This window comes from Panthera leo, chromosome A1 (genome assembly GCF_018350215.1).
Source record: "Panthera leo isolate Ple1 chromosome A1, P.leo_Ple1_pat1.1, whole genome shotgun sequence".
Classification (NCBI taxonomy): Eukaryota; Metazoa; Chordata; class Mammalia; order Carnivora; family Felidae; genus Panthera; species Panthera leo.
Window position 1 is genome coordinate 47,808,596 of NC_056679.1, and position 15,534 is coordinate 47,824,129.

Below are 15,534 nucleotides of genomic sequence, written 5' to 3' on the forward strand. Positions count from 1 at the left end.
TCACTGGGGACAGAGACTATCTCTTTTATCTCTGCACTTTTCTACTCATAGAGAAAACATATTGCTTCACATGTAAAGTGTGTTCAAAGCATCTAGTAAGTGAACACACACCTGAAACAGCCACAAGGCAGCCTCTGTGCTGAGCATGAATTACGTCTAGTTAAGTCAAACAGGCCCCCTGAGTGATAATTACTTACTTACTATCGAGGCCCAATACATAGGATAGGCCTTCATCTATAGTTACATAAGAGAAAAATATTAAACCCTATTATGCCTCTTCTTTCTCCCATTTTATCAAAATTGTATGGTATATTTTTTCTCACTCTATTCACAGAGAATGATAACAATTTCAAAAAAAAAATCTGTGCCTTCCTCGGTTACCAGTGTTCAAACTACATACTGCTTTTAGATCAGTTACAGCTGGACAGGTATACATCTGAGAATAGGAAACTGCAAAGCGATCCTTGGAGACCTTCCAGAATTGCAAACTATAACTTTGGCTAGTCTCTATCAATCAAGAGAAACTGGTGATGGGGAGTTCAGAAGTCCATTTTTCCCTTGCCCTTTATCTGTGACTTACATTTATTAGAGAATGGGTTATTATCAGTTGAGATTCAGGATATCACTTCTTCGCCAGTTTAGAGACCAGTCATTCTGACTTTAACTGGGAAATCATCTCAAAATTATAAGTGATGCTTCTGCATAAAGAAAAATTTCTTCTTGTCTTAGTGCTAACAGAGTACTGAAAAAAAGTCATGAGGCCTGAATAAGAGAGAATTTCCTAGGGAAGGATTGAGAACTGCAAGCACGGGTACACTTTATACAATTGTGACCTGGGTTCAAAGCGGCTTGGTGGGACTGACCGAAACCGTCCCCCTCCCACTGCAGAGCCAGGAACAGAATTTGGGAAATCCCATGAGACTGAATTGGGACTACAGTCAGAATGATAGTCATATAAATTTAGAAACTAACTCCTCATGGCAGTAGGATTAGGAAAATGTCCTGAAGTTCAATTGATTCTATCATCAGACAGCTATTTTTAAAAATGTTTTTTAAAACCTCCATATAGTCTTACTGGGGTGCGGTGCTTACTTCCTCCTTCCTTTATCTTGGCAGAACATCCCCATAATCAGTTTCCCACAAGGAAATGCCAAATCCTAACATCAGACGGTTAGAGCAAATAAAAATTATTCCACATTTTCCTTTGCTGAAGAATCATTAGTACCATTACCATTAAATCTTTAAGAATATACCCAATTGTTGAATACATTTCTAGCAACTGGAACATATATTTTTTAAAGATCTTAACTTGGGGCGCCTGGGTGGCTCAGTCGGTTGAGCGTCCGACTTCAGCTCAGGTCATGGTCTCGCGGTCGTGGGTTCGAGCCCTGCATCAGGCTCAGTGCTGACATGACAGCTCAGAGCCTGGAGCCTGCTTCCAGTTCTGTGTCTCCCCCTCTCTGTCTCTCCCTCTCTCTGTCTCTCTCTCGCTCACGTGCTCACGCTCTGTCTCTTTCTCTCAAAAATAAGTAAACTTAGGGGCGCCTGAAACGTCCGACTTCAGCTCAGTTCACGATCTCACAGACTGTGAGTTCCAGCCCGCGTCGGGCTCTGGGCTGATGGCTCAGAGCCTGGAGCCTGCTTCCGGTTCTGTGTCTCCCTCTCTGTCTGCCCCTCCCCCGTTCATGCTCTGTCTCTCTCTGTCTCAAAAATAAACGTAAAATAAATAAATAAATAAATAAATAAACTTAAAAAATAAATAAATAAAGATCTGAGCTTTAATAAAAATCCAACCAAAGAAGAGGGTAAAGCTTGATAGTAATGAGACAACTAATCAGACATACTTTGAAGGTCACCAGGCTTTATCAGAAATGAGGATGTTTTAAGACAGGCTATCTTCCTGCAACTCCTCAAATCCAAGTGTAGGCTGGGAGTTGGGGGACAGAAGGGGAGGCTGTCACAAGGTGTCCCTGTCCTGGAATTGCTAGGGTCCAATCATAATAGTTGAGAAGATGCCCAAGGAGGAGGGTAACATTGTGACTCATCAAGATTTATAGTCAAGCTTAACACCTCCCCCCACACTGAGAATCAAACAAGGATCATGCACTGTCCTCAGCCACAGGTGTGAGCCAAAGCAGCCTGAACTTGCCATTATCCCTCTTCAGACCTCTGTTAAATTGTTAACCTGTCACTTAACACTAGTCCGGGAGGTTGCTTGATTCATCTTTATCAGTTAAAGAAAAAAGAAAAAGGCAAGGAGGACTCGTTCTTTTTTAGGTTTCACCCTGAGGGGCACCCACACTGGATAATCCAATTTAAGGACACTGTCTTGGCTTTTCCAGTTCTGTTCACAGCAAAATGAACTGAGTAGAGCATTCAGACTTGCACTTAGAGTGGTATCAGTGCTTTCCATCCTCTTTGGAACGGACAAAAATACTTTCTACCAAAATGTTGCTTCCCATTCTTTCTTTAAAAAATACTCTCCAAATATCCATGCCATTTATTCTTATATTGCTATTCTTATTATGCGAGAGTGAGTTATATTCACTCATTAAGGAGATCCATTGATGTGCTAACATGCTAACATGATTTTCTTTACATCTTATCATACATTATCAAAGCCCCCAAAGTCCAAAGCGTAAAGTGTGACATCATTAGTGGTTTCAGTTAGCAAGTTTAAACAGATTTGTGTAAGAGTCATGGGTATTTTTTTTTTTTATGACAAATCATCATTTATTTAAATCTAAGTAAATATCTACCAACTTGTGCCAAAACAAGGTGTTCATGCTTTACTTGATTCTTTAAATCGTATTGTACTTAAAGAATGGCTCCTCGGGATTGTGTTGAAACCCTTGGTTTCTTAAGTAGTATGTCCTCTGTAAGAGGTAAGTTCCAAATAAATAGGACATGACGCCATTTTATAATCGGTGCCAAGATAAAACAAGAAAGCGCCTCCTAAGTTAAGCCAAACAAAAACAGACGATGTGGCAGGTCTGTCTACTCATAACTCTGCATCGTTAATTCGGGTTATCTCTATTTGTCTAAAGCTGTTTGATTTAATCTGGTTTTATAAAATGTCTGTTACTGAGTTGATGCCAAGACTTACTTTGTGATGTGCTCTATTTTTTAAATACTGGAAGACAGATGGGGTGCCTGGGTGGCTCAGTCGGTTAAGCGCCGACTTCAGCTCAGGTCACGATCTCGAGGTCTGTGAGTTTGAGCCCCGCATCGGGCTCTGGGCGGATGGCTCAGAGCCTGGAGCCTGCTTCCGGTTCTGTGTCTCCCTCTCTCTCTGCCCCTCCCCGTTCATGCTCTGTCTCTCTCTGTCTCAAAAATAAATAAACGTTAAAAAAAAAAAAAATTTAAATACTGGAAGACAGAGAATATACTTTAAACGTATCAATATTATTTTTATTTTTAGCTTTTTATTATAGAATAGTACAGCAAAATAATATGGACGCAAAAAAGGTTAAAGGTTAAAGTTTAAGATTGGCGTGATTGATACCTAACATCATGTCGCATTCCTTTTATTTTTTTGCATTTTCTTTTTAAAATTTTATTTGTAAAACACTTTAATGAGGTATGATTGATATTCAAAAAGCTATACATATTTAATATATACAGCTTGAAGAGTTTTGTGATAAAATGCACTGTGAAACTATCACCATGCTCAAGGCTGGAAACTTATCTATCACATCCAAAAGTTTCCTTCCTTCTTTCTTTTATTTATTTATAATATTTTCTGTATTTTGTGCTAAGGGCACTTACCCTAAGATCTACCTTCTTAGCAAAATTTTAAGTCTACAATGCAGTGTTGTTAACTATGGCCTCTATGTGGTACAGTGATCTCCAGAACTTGTTTATCTTGCATAACTGAAACTTGGTACCTTTTGACCAACGTCCCTTCATCTCCCCTTTCCCCCAGCACGTGGTGATCACAACTCTACTCTCTGGTTCTATGAGTTTGACTATTTTAGATTACTCATAACAGTGGAATGTAGTTATTTGTCCTGTGACTGGCTTATTTTACTTAGCCTAATGTGCTCCAGGTCAGTCCACCCATGTTGTTGAAAATGGCAGGATTCCCTTCTTTTTTAAAGCTGAATAATACTTGATTGTTTGTATATATCACATTGTTTAATGGAGTTAATAATTGACATATAACATTATGACCAGTTTCAGATGTACCACATGATATTTGTATACTTTGGGAAAGGATTACCACAAGAAATTGAGTTAATATCCATCACCATACATTGTTACAATTTTTTTCTTATGATGAGAACTTTTAAGGTGTACTCTCTTAGCAACCTTTAGATATATAACGCACTGTTATTAACTATAGTCACTATGCTGTACATCCTCCTGACTTATTTATTTATTTTATAACTTCATTTGTACCTTTTGACTACCTTCACCCGTTTCATGCACCCCACCCTTTGCCTCCGGCAACCACCAATCAGTTCTCTGTATCTATGAGCTTGTTTTGTTGTTCTAAATGTTTTGTTTGTTTTGTTTTAGATTTCACATGTAAGTGAACACATACAATGTTTGTCTTTCTCTGTCTGACTTGTTTCACTTAGCATAATTCTCTCTAGGTCCATCCATGTTGCCATGTTGTTGCAAATGGCAAGATTTCCTTCTTTTTATGGTTGAAAAACATTCCGTTTTATATATATACCACATTTTCTTTACCCAGTCACCCACGTGGACATTTAGATTGCTTCCATTTCTTGGATATTTGCTGCAATAAACACGGGGGTGCATATATCTTTTAGAGTTAGTGTTTGCATTTTCTTAGGTAAATACCAGAAGTAGAATTGCTGGATTATATAGCAGTTCCATTTTTTTTCTAGTTTAATTGAGATATAAATGACATACAGCATTATATAAGTTTAGGTATGCAGAATAATGATTTGACTTACATTTATTATGAAATGATTACCACAAGTTGAGTTAATATCCATCATCTCATATGGATACATACCTACCTACCTACATACATACATATATATATTTTTTTCCTTATAATGAGGAGTCTTAGGATCTACTCTCCTAACCACTTTCACATATTCCATATAGCAATGTTAACTATAGTCATCATGTGGTACATTATATCTCTAGTACTAACTTATAACTAGAAGTTTGTGTGTTGCATTTTCTTTATCCATTTATCCTTCAATGGACATTTAGGTTTTTTCCACATCTTGGTGATTATGAACAAGGCTGTAGTGAATATGGGAGGACAGACATCTCTCACAGATCCTGACTTCAATTCCTTTTATATACTGAGAAGTGGGGTTGCTGATCAAGCAATGATTCTATTTTTATGTTTTTGAGGACCCTCCCTACTGTTTCCATAGTGACTGCATGAATTTACATTCCCACCAATAATGTACAAGAGTTCCCTATTCTCTACATCTTCACCAACACTTGTTATCTTTTGTTGTCATTTTTGTTGTTGTTTTTATAATATCCCCATTCTAACAAGTGTGAGGAGAGATCTTACTATGGTTCTAATTTTTCCTAACGAGTAGTGATGTTGACCACCTTTTCAAATACCTGTTAGCCATTTGTGTATCTTCTTTGGTGAAAAGTCTATTCAGGTCCTTTGCCCATTTTTAAATTAGAATATTTGTTTTTTGCCATTGACTTGTAGGGATTTCTTATACATTTTGGATAGTAACCCTTTATCAGATACATGGTTTCTAAATATTTTCTCCCATTCTGTAGGTTGCCTTCATTTTGTTGATTTTTTTTTTTCCCCCTGTGCAGAAGCTTTTTAGTTTGGTGTAATCCCACTTGTCTCTTTTTGCTTTTGTAGTCTGCTTTTGGTATCACATCCAAAAAATTCATTGTCAAGTCCAATATCTAGAAGCTTTTGATGTTGCTTTAGTTTTAAAACATTATCCCATTTTGCTCCTTTAGGATCTTAGTGTGTTTAAATTGTGCATTTCTCAACTACTTGTTAAAATAAAGGCCTGTGGGTTCCTGGGTGGCTCAGTCAGTTGAGCGTTTGACTCTTGATTTTGGCTCAGGTCATGATCCCAGGGTCGTGGGATCAACTCTGTATCAGGCTCTGTGCTAACATGGAGCCTGCTTAAGGTTCTCTGTCACTGTCTCTGTCTCTCTCTTTCTGCCCCTCTACACAGCTCATGCTCTCTCGCTCTCTCTCTAAATTAAAAATAAAATTTAATTTAATTTAAAAGGTCTGATAAACTCCACATTGTTCAACCCTCAAGTCACTGTGAAGCCAATCTAGGATTCTTCTCTATCCTCCTATGGTCTTTGTCCTAATCCTTCTGTCATAGCAGTTGTCACACTGAATATACATCATTACTTGCAGTCTCTTCTGAGTCCTTTCCAGATGGTCATTTCTGGATGTCTATTCTTTTGTGTACGTCCCATAACACCTTGCACCATGCCTGGCAGGTAGTAGATTCTTACAATTTTTTTTTCAGTTAATAAATGAATGAACTAATTAATACCATAAGTATTTAAGGACCTGGAATTGAGCTATTTTAAAACCCCATGAATAGCAGGACAGCTTTTATAGGTATGCACTGTGTGCACAGGAAGCTTTCTTGCTGCTTATGACCCTTTCAAAGGCCAAAAGGAAAGCTAAATAATAACCTATACATCAAGCAGTAATTTTATTGGATTACCAGATTGATCGATTTGATTTAAAAAATTTTTTTTTTTTTTTAGAAAACATATTAACCAGAATGTTTTTACTCTTAACATTCTAAATGCTTGACATCAATGTTCATGTTCTGAGATGCACATCTTTGGTGATGGTTTGTTTGTTTTCATTGGTACAGAAACTGCCGCTGAAATAAAACCTCAAAAGGCTGTGTGAGATGGAATCTTGAGTATCTAAAGGTATTTAAAATAAATATTTCCACCCTTGACTTTGACAATTTTCAAAACAGATGTCTTCTATCAAAGAAAGCAGGGTTTGTTTTTTTTTTTTTTTCCCTTTTAACTTGGCAAGGACATTTGTACTTTCTACATTCTCGATTCCCTGATAGGAAAGGGTTTTTGTTCTGTTTTGTATTTTTCATTTTTCATGTTTTAGAGTTGTTCTCTAAGAGATAGAGGTAGCGTGGTCCACGGTTAAGGACATGGGCTTTGTAGGCAGGCCGTGCACAGTTCCAATGTCAGACCATGTAATAACAATGGGTAAGATTCGTGGAGAGTTTAGTAGGTGCCTAGCTTTGGGATACTTTTCTTTATATGAATTATTTCACTCAACTTTCACAATTTAGAAGATATTATTATGCATATGTTTTACAGGAGGAAATTGATGTTTAAAGTATTAAGTAATTTTCCAAGTACACTCAGCCAGTACATGACAAGGGAGCATTTGAATCTAGGTCTATTTAATTCCAGAACCCATATTTTAACCATTACACTCCCAAATGACTAGTAATTGTGACCTTGGTCAAATTTCTACACATCTGTGCATCCTGTTGCCTTATTGGGGGATTATATAAATGAACATTTATAAAACACAGGATGGTGCTTAGCATAAGGTAAGCTCTTGATAAATTATAACCTAGAAATAATGATTATTTTTGCTTTTAACAGCCAATTGTCTGTTAGACAATTAGAAAAGAAGGAAAAATAATCTTCTTTATTGATCCACAAACATATTTCATGTATCTTTCATGCCTTCCTGTAATTTTCATCTGGTGTTATTTTTCTTCAGCTTAAAGAACTCCTTTACCCTTTCTTGTGGCATGGATCTTCTGGCAACAAGTTAGCTCCACTTTTGCTTTTCTAGAATGTTCTCTTTTTTTCAGATTTATTGAAGTATAATTGATAGATAAAATTGTAAGAAACTTAAAGTGTACATCGTGGTGATTTGACATACCTATACGTTGTGAAAGGATCCCCGCCACCTAGTTAATACATCCTTCACCTCACGTTTAGCTTTTTTGTTTCTGTGTGAGAACATTTATGCTCTACTCTGAGTAAATTTCAATAATATAATTCAGTGTAATCAACTATGGTCACTGTGTCTTACATTATATTCTCAGACCTTATTCATTTTACAGCTGTATGTTTGTATTCTTTTATCAATCTCCATTTCTGCCACACCCCAAGCCCCTGGCAACCACTTTTTACTCTGTTTCTAAGAGTTTGGTGGTGTTTTGTTGTTGCTGTTGTTTTTAGATTGCACATATAAATGATGTCATACAGTGTTCGTCTTTTTCTTTTTGGCTTATTTCACTTAGCATAATGTTTTGACAGGATTTCTTCTTTATCATGTCTGAATAATACTCTGTCACATAGATATGCTACATTTTCTTTATTCATTCATCCATGAGTGGACACTTAGGTTGTTTCCGTATCACGATGTATATGAATAACGCTGCAATAAACATAGGGGTGCAGATGTCTCTTCAAGATCCTGTTCTCATTTCTTTTGGATATATACCCAGAAGTAGGATTGCTGAACCATATACGGAAGTTCTATTTTTAATTTTTTTTAACATTTTAATACTATTTTCCATAGTGGTGGCACCAATTTACATTCCTATGATTTTTTAATTTACTTTCATTAAAAAAAATTATAAAAAATTTTTTTTAATGTTTATTTTTGAGAGAGAGAGACAGACAGAATGTGAGCAGGGGAGGGGCAGAGACAGAGGGAGACACAGAATCTGAAGCAGGTTCCAGGATCTGAGCTGTCAGCACAGAGCCCAACGCGGGGCTCAAACTCACGGACCAGGAGATCATGACCTGAGCTGAAGTCGGACGCTTAACTGACTGAGCCACCCAGGCACCCCTTTAAAAATTTTTTTTTAATGTTTATTTATTTTTGAGAGAGAGAGAGAGAGAGAGAGAGAGAGAAAGAGAGCAAGTGGGGGAGGGGCAGAGAGAGACGGAGTCACAGAATCTGAAGCAGGCTTCAGGATCTGAGCTGTCAGCACATACCCGGACGTGGGGCTCAAACTCATGAATTGTGAGATCATGACCTGAGTCAAAGTCGGTCGTTCAGTTGACTGAGCCACCCAGGCACCCCAGCCTTCAGTTTTTTAGAGTTTATTTATTTTGAGAGAGAGAGAGAGAGAGAGAATGCAGGGGAGGGGCAGAAAGAGAGGGAGAGAGAGAATCCCAAGGAGGCCCCACACTGCTAGCGCAGAGCCCGATGCAGGGCTCAAACTCACAAACCATGAGATCATGACCTGAGCCAAAATCAAGTGTCAGATGTTTAATCGACTGAGTCCCCCAGGTGCCTCTAATTTGCCTTCCTTTTTGGAAGATATTTTTATAGAATATAGAATTCTTACAGGTTTTTATTATTTATTTATTTTTTTTAATTTCAGTACTTTAAAGTCATTCCAGGGGCACCTAGGTGGCTCAGTCAGTTGACTGCCCGACTCTTGATTTTGGCTCAGGTCATGACCCGAGGGTTGTGGGATCAAGCCCTGAGCTGGGCTCCTTGCTAAGTGTGGAGTCTGCTTGGGATTTTCTTTCTCTCTCTCTCTCTCTCTCTCTCTCTCTGCCCCTCTCCTTCAATATATTTATCACAGTTATTCTAAAGCCCTTGACTAACAATCTTAGCATCTGAGTGACCTGTGGGTCTGTTCATATTGATTGATTTTTTTCTTGACTATGGATCACATTTTCTTGTGTTTAATACTTTTTAATAATTAATAATTATTTGATTTTAACACACATTTCATAATCTAATAATTTTAAAATGTAGGCTGGGCATTGTACATGATGATACATTTTAGAGATTCTGTATTATGCCCTTTCCTCTGAAAAATATGGAGCTTTTTTTTGTTTGTTTTTGTGTTTTAACGGGCATTTAAATTACTGGTGGATCTCCTTGATCCTGCCAATATTTAATTTTAGTTCTGAGCTTTGTTAGGATGGATTTATTTCAATTTTAATCCTAGTTCTGGGATGTGATTCTTACTCTTAAAGTGTGGCCTTCTCGGGTTTTAATAAAAAGTTTAAGATGTTTACCAATCCCCATTAACTTAATAAAACTTGACTGTCAAATTCTGTACCCACATAAATATGCAGATTCTGAAATCTCTGCTAGTTCTTTCAGCCTTCCTGCATTTGATTTCCACTGGAAACATTGCATTATTTTTTTTAAGTAGTCTCTGTATCCAACATGGGGCTCAAACTCATGATCCTAAGATCAAGAGTCACATACAGGCTTTACCAACTGAGCCAGTCAGGTGCCCTAGCAACATTGCATTCATGTTTCTCATTTGTGCAGTTCAGGATTTAGCTAAGAATCTAAAGGCAGTTTGCAGAGAGGCCCTAGCCTCATTGGTGACTGTTTCATTTGCAGAATTTCTTTTTCAATTTCCAACTGCTCTGCTAGAACTCTGACTTCTGACTTCTTAGCACAGGACTTCTCCTTTCTGATTGAGTTCTAGACCTTATATGCTGCATTGGACTGGGGATTTCCCAAAAAAGAAAAGAAAAGTCAACTATAGATAGATAGATGATAGATAGATGATAGATATAGATCAATCTACATATATATCCATATATCTTACCTAGTTTGTTTCCCTTATTTCAAGGATCATATTGTTTCCATTTTTGGCTTGCTTTTGGTTGCTCCTCAGTACCTTCAAGTAGTTGTGTTTTATATATTGTCCAGAGTTTATAATTGCCAGTGGCAGGGGGATTATTTTGGAATATGCTACTCTCCCATTATCAAAAGCCAGAAGCATACGTTTTCAATAAATTATATTACAATATCAATCATCTTTTTATCAGTAGGGCGCTATCAATGTTAAATTTGGCATAGTACTGCATCTGGCCATGGAAAGTGCTTTCTAAGTATAAGACATTCTCATTAGAGAGATGACTTAGAGCTTGCCAGAAGGACAACTAAAGAGTAGGAGACAACTACAGAAGACAAAATCACAGTACAAACAGAGCCCTACAGCAGTCTGAACTCACAATAACCTGCTGTCACTTGCACAGCATCCACTGCAGCTGTCTTGTGAAGTCCTTATAGCCAGATGTTGCTTCTGAAGAAATCATTGTAAAGTTCATAAACTCAAGCAAAGACTTTTAGTTCTGACCCGGTGTGACTAATATACTCATCATTAGGCAGAAAGAGAAATCAAAGAAAAATACAAGACTGATGAAATTTGGAAATAATATTCTACACTGGAATGAACAAAACTCATTGGCTGCAGATCATATGCTCCTACTTCAGAGGGATGGAGAAAATTGTGCCCTAATGGGCTCTTGTAAAATGTGTAGCACATCACCTACTCATGGCATCCTATCTAGTGTTTTAGACTATAGTTGTCTTTAAATGCAGCTATAAAAATAAATACTGACTCCCAAAACCACAGCCAGAAAAAAAAAATCAACAAATATTTATCAGATGCCTACCATAGAAAACCTATGCAGAGGACCTAAAACACTAACTATTCTCAAAATTGTAAGTGCAATCAAAACTTTGTGAAAAATGACTGGATATATAAAAAGTGAGCATTACAACTTGAACTAGAACTTGAAAGTGAAAGTAGCAACCCATAAGAAAAAGGGATAGCACCCAGATGTGGTGCTAACATAACCAAAATCTAAGGAATAAAGAGGCATGAAACAAGAGAGAAATTGCTTTAATTGGGGTGGTGTATACATGGGAAGACATGAAATTGAGTTTATAACATGGGGTCAGATAAGGGTTGAGAGTGTCAAATATTTGGGGCAGATGAGCTTAATCTTGGCAATAGGGCATTTCCCAAGATAAAGAAATAGCAAATGGAGGGGCCCGTGGGTGGCTCAGACAATTAAGGTCTGACTTCAGGTCCAGTCATGATCTCACAGTTAGCAAGTTTGAGCCCTGGGTCGGGCTCTGCTGTCAGCACAGAGCCTGGAGCCTGCTTCGGATCTTTTGTCTTCCTCTCTTTCTGCCCCTCCCCCGCTCTCTCTTTTTCTCTCTCTCTCAAAAATAAGTAAACATTAAAAAAAGAAATAATAAATAGAAATAATATTCTCAAATAAAATATCTTCAATGAGGAAGATGTATTATTATTACGATATTACAAATTTGATTTTATTTGGTATTATTTCTGGAGCTTTTCTTTAAAAAGAAGAGAAAACACAGTACACTCAAACAGTAGAGAAAAAATTAGAGACAGACTTTACACTTAATGGAAGCATAATTACTATGATAATAATGGAGATAATCATTATAATGAAATATGAGAGGAAAGGCCTTTTGCACAACGTAAGTTCTCATTCTTGCATTTACCCTTTCCACTCTGCATATTTCCACTCTGGTATAGTCAGAGACTTTTAGCAGCCATTCAATGCAGCACGCACTGATACTGGCTGCTTTGTGTACCGAATCGCCCAAATGTTGTGAACTCATTATTCAGTCAGCCACTTATTATTTTACAAATATTAACTGAGCATTCACACCATGCCTGGCCTTATTCCTGGCACTGGGCAAACTACATGAGTTTCTTCCTCCATGGAGCCTCTTTTTTAGGGCCTCCTCCTCCACCTCCCGGAGGCCACAGGCTTACTGCCCATCCTCGTTCCTTCAGACTGAAACACAATCCAGCCTGTTTTAGTTTGAACCATCAGCTTCCCTGTCTTATCTCCTCGTGTCTTTTTTTCTTGGTTTCATATAATATTGGAGAACTTCCAGAGTGAGACCTGGATGAAGAACAGTTCCAAGGTCATTTCAGCTTTCTAAGTGGGACCCAGGCCCAATATATTGTTAGGTATTGGGGAAAATAAGCCGGAAAATAACCTACTTACTTTACTTTGAGCAAACCAGTGGTGGTGTTGATGAACAGATTCTATGTGAAGACGTAGTGAGGTTTCAGTATGGCATACCCCGTATGCTTTCCCCTCAGTCTATTAACCTAATACCTCCTCCTTCATATTATCTCTTGTTGAAATGAAGCAACAACCATAGGTCTGTCATTCAACTTAATTTTCTTTTTATTGCTCTTTCATAGGAGGGACAAATAATGTTAAAACGAATCCTAATGTTCTCTGTCATGAGAAGAATTGAATCATTTCTTGAGGCTCAACTATTTTTAATATGACACCGTATGACACTAATTCACCATAGAACCCAAAGGGGGTGCCTGGGTGGCTCAGTCGGTTGAGCGTCCAGCTTCGGCTCTGGTCATGATCTCCCGGTTCATGGGTTCGAGCCCCGTGTTGGGCCTGTGCTTACAGCTCAGAGCCTGGAGCCTGCTTCAGATTCTGTGTCTCCCTCTCTCTCTGCCCCTCCCCTGCTCATGCTCTGTCTCTCTCTCTCTCTCTCTGTCAAAAATAAGTAAACATTAAAAAAAATTTTTTTAATATAGAACCCAAAGCAGTAGAACCTATCAATAGTTCTTTGATCTCTGTATATTCTGGTATATCAGTGACCTACATGTATGGAGTCAAGAGCAGTTGGAGCCAGTAGAGTTCTGTTCTGAAAGCAGAGAGGGTGACTCATGGCTGATGAGCACTGTTCACTGCCAGCTTGATTTTTAGAAATCAGTCTTATTTTCAGCTGATTTCCATAATTGTAAACATTTTAGTACCTTGCTTGGAGCCTTCCAGGCATATTCAGAAAATGAATTCATGTAGTGTTTATTGACAGGACATAGCATTTGGCCTATCGAGTGGATTTTCTATTACTAGTAGGAAAGAAGTTCTCATGGCAAGAAGAAACCTGCATATAAATAAGTCAATTTAGTTCAAAGATCTTGACACAGTCCATAAAAATATTCTAATAGTGGACATGCTCAGGAAAAGATTTATGAGAATGAGAAATTATATTTTTATTTTCATTCTCATTTTTTAAAAAGGGATAGTTTCTGCTATAAATCAAGAACAAATTCCAGAATAAAATGTCCATGAGTGGAATATTTAACATCTTCTGAATCTAAGCTAACACTAGGACCTCTTAATTCCTTTTTCATGGTGGATCTTATTTTCCTTTTTATATCTGGAATCTATAAAAAAATAATTTAACTGTATGTAGTTAACCATACAGTATTGTGCACTTTGAAATATGTTGAGATGATAGATCTCATGTCAAATGTTCTTCTAAACAACAATAGCAGCAAAAACAACACAAAAGAACACAAGGAAATTTTTGGAGGTAATGAATATGTTTAGTATTTAAGTTGTGATAGTATCATAGATGTATACATATGTTCAAACTCATCAAGATGTATACACTAAATGTGTGCAATTTTAAATATATCAATTATACCTCAATAAAGCTTAAAAATTTAAGCTTTAAGTCTACTTGACTTGATCAAATGGTAAATTTGATATTCGGTAGGGATGACCCTTCAGTCGTCTTCTACCAGAAGCCTCAACCCCCTATTTTCCAATTCTAGAGCTTAGCCTACCTCAACCCTGTCTTACTGGCGTGACTGAGCCACAGGACATGCCATCCTGCAAATGGAGAGTATATTTCCAGTCATCCTAATAATAATCCATTAGAGCAGCCTAATTCATAAAATATTTTATAGCTATCATACATGTGAATCCAGTGGAATTAAGGATGTGAATTTATATACAAAAGTGTAGGAAACACATACTGGGTTATCTGACCTCCCTTCTCTGGGATTCATCCTTTACCTTCATTCACTCAGTCACAGGAGCAGGTTTCTGCCTACCATTTTTATACATTGTGAGAATGTCCAATAGACTCCTGTGTTACTGGTCCAGGGGTAGGCAACCGACATTAGCTAAGCCTAGCAGAGTCTTTTCTTGACAATTTTGAATGGAGCCCAAGAGATTCCAACCTTAATCTGGGCTGGTGAAAGGAGATATAAACACTTGGGTCATGTTTTCTGCCATATAAATCAGGGAACAGATAAAATAACTTGGAAAGATGGAGGAAAAGGAAGAGAAGCAGAAAGATGGAAAGAAAATTTTCGTGGGCAGTTGGGGGCTTTGGAGGGCCTCCCCATGACTATCCTCTTTCTGGCATATTGTGAATGTCCATAATATGTTTTTTTAATTCCCTTAGACCCCTCAGGATTATAGGGGTTTCCCAGTATTCATATTATAAGTCCTTTTTGCCCACATTACCTATGGCAGGTTCATTCATATGATTTGAATTTCAAAGTCCTAACTAATACAAGAAAAACAGTTAATCCTAAAATAAAATTTTCAAATGCATTAGAAGTAGAAGTTCATTGGCTATGTCCATTTTTCCTATTCACATCGTGCACATTACCTCTGTCTAACAAACTTGGGAATTCCAAGTCCTAGACTTGCTAAGTCCTTCTTGCCTACCTGCTCTTTCTTCTGCTTATAATGCCTCCCATTTCCTACCTAACCATCAAAATCTGGTCTGAGACTCAGGTATTCCAAGAAGTCATCACAACTGAACCCAACTCATTCCACTTTCTTCCGAATTCTGTTTTCCGCATCTCTCCACAGTCCAGAGACCACATTATATTATTTTGCATGTGTTTAACAGTTGCTTTAAATATAATCTTAAAGTACTTTTTTCTTTGCTAATACTTTTTGTTGTCTTCAAAAAAGACAACAAACTATTTGACAAAA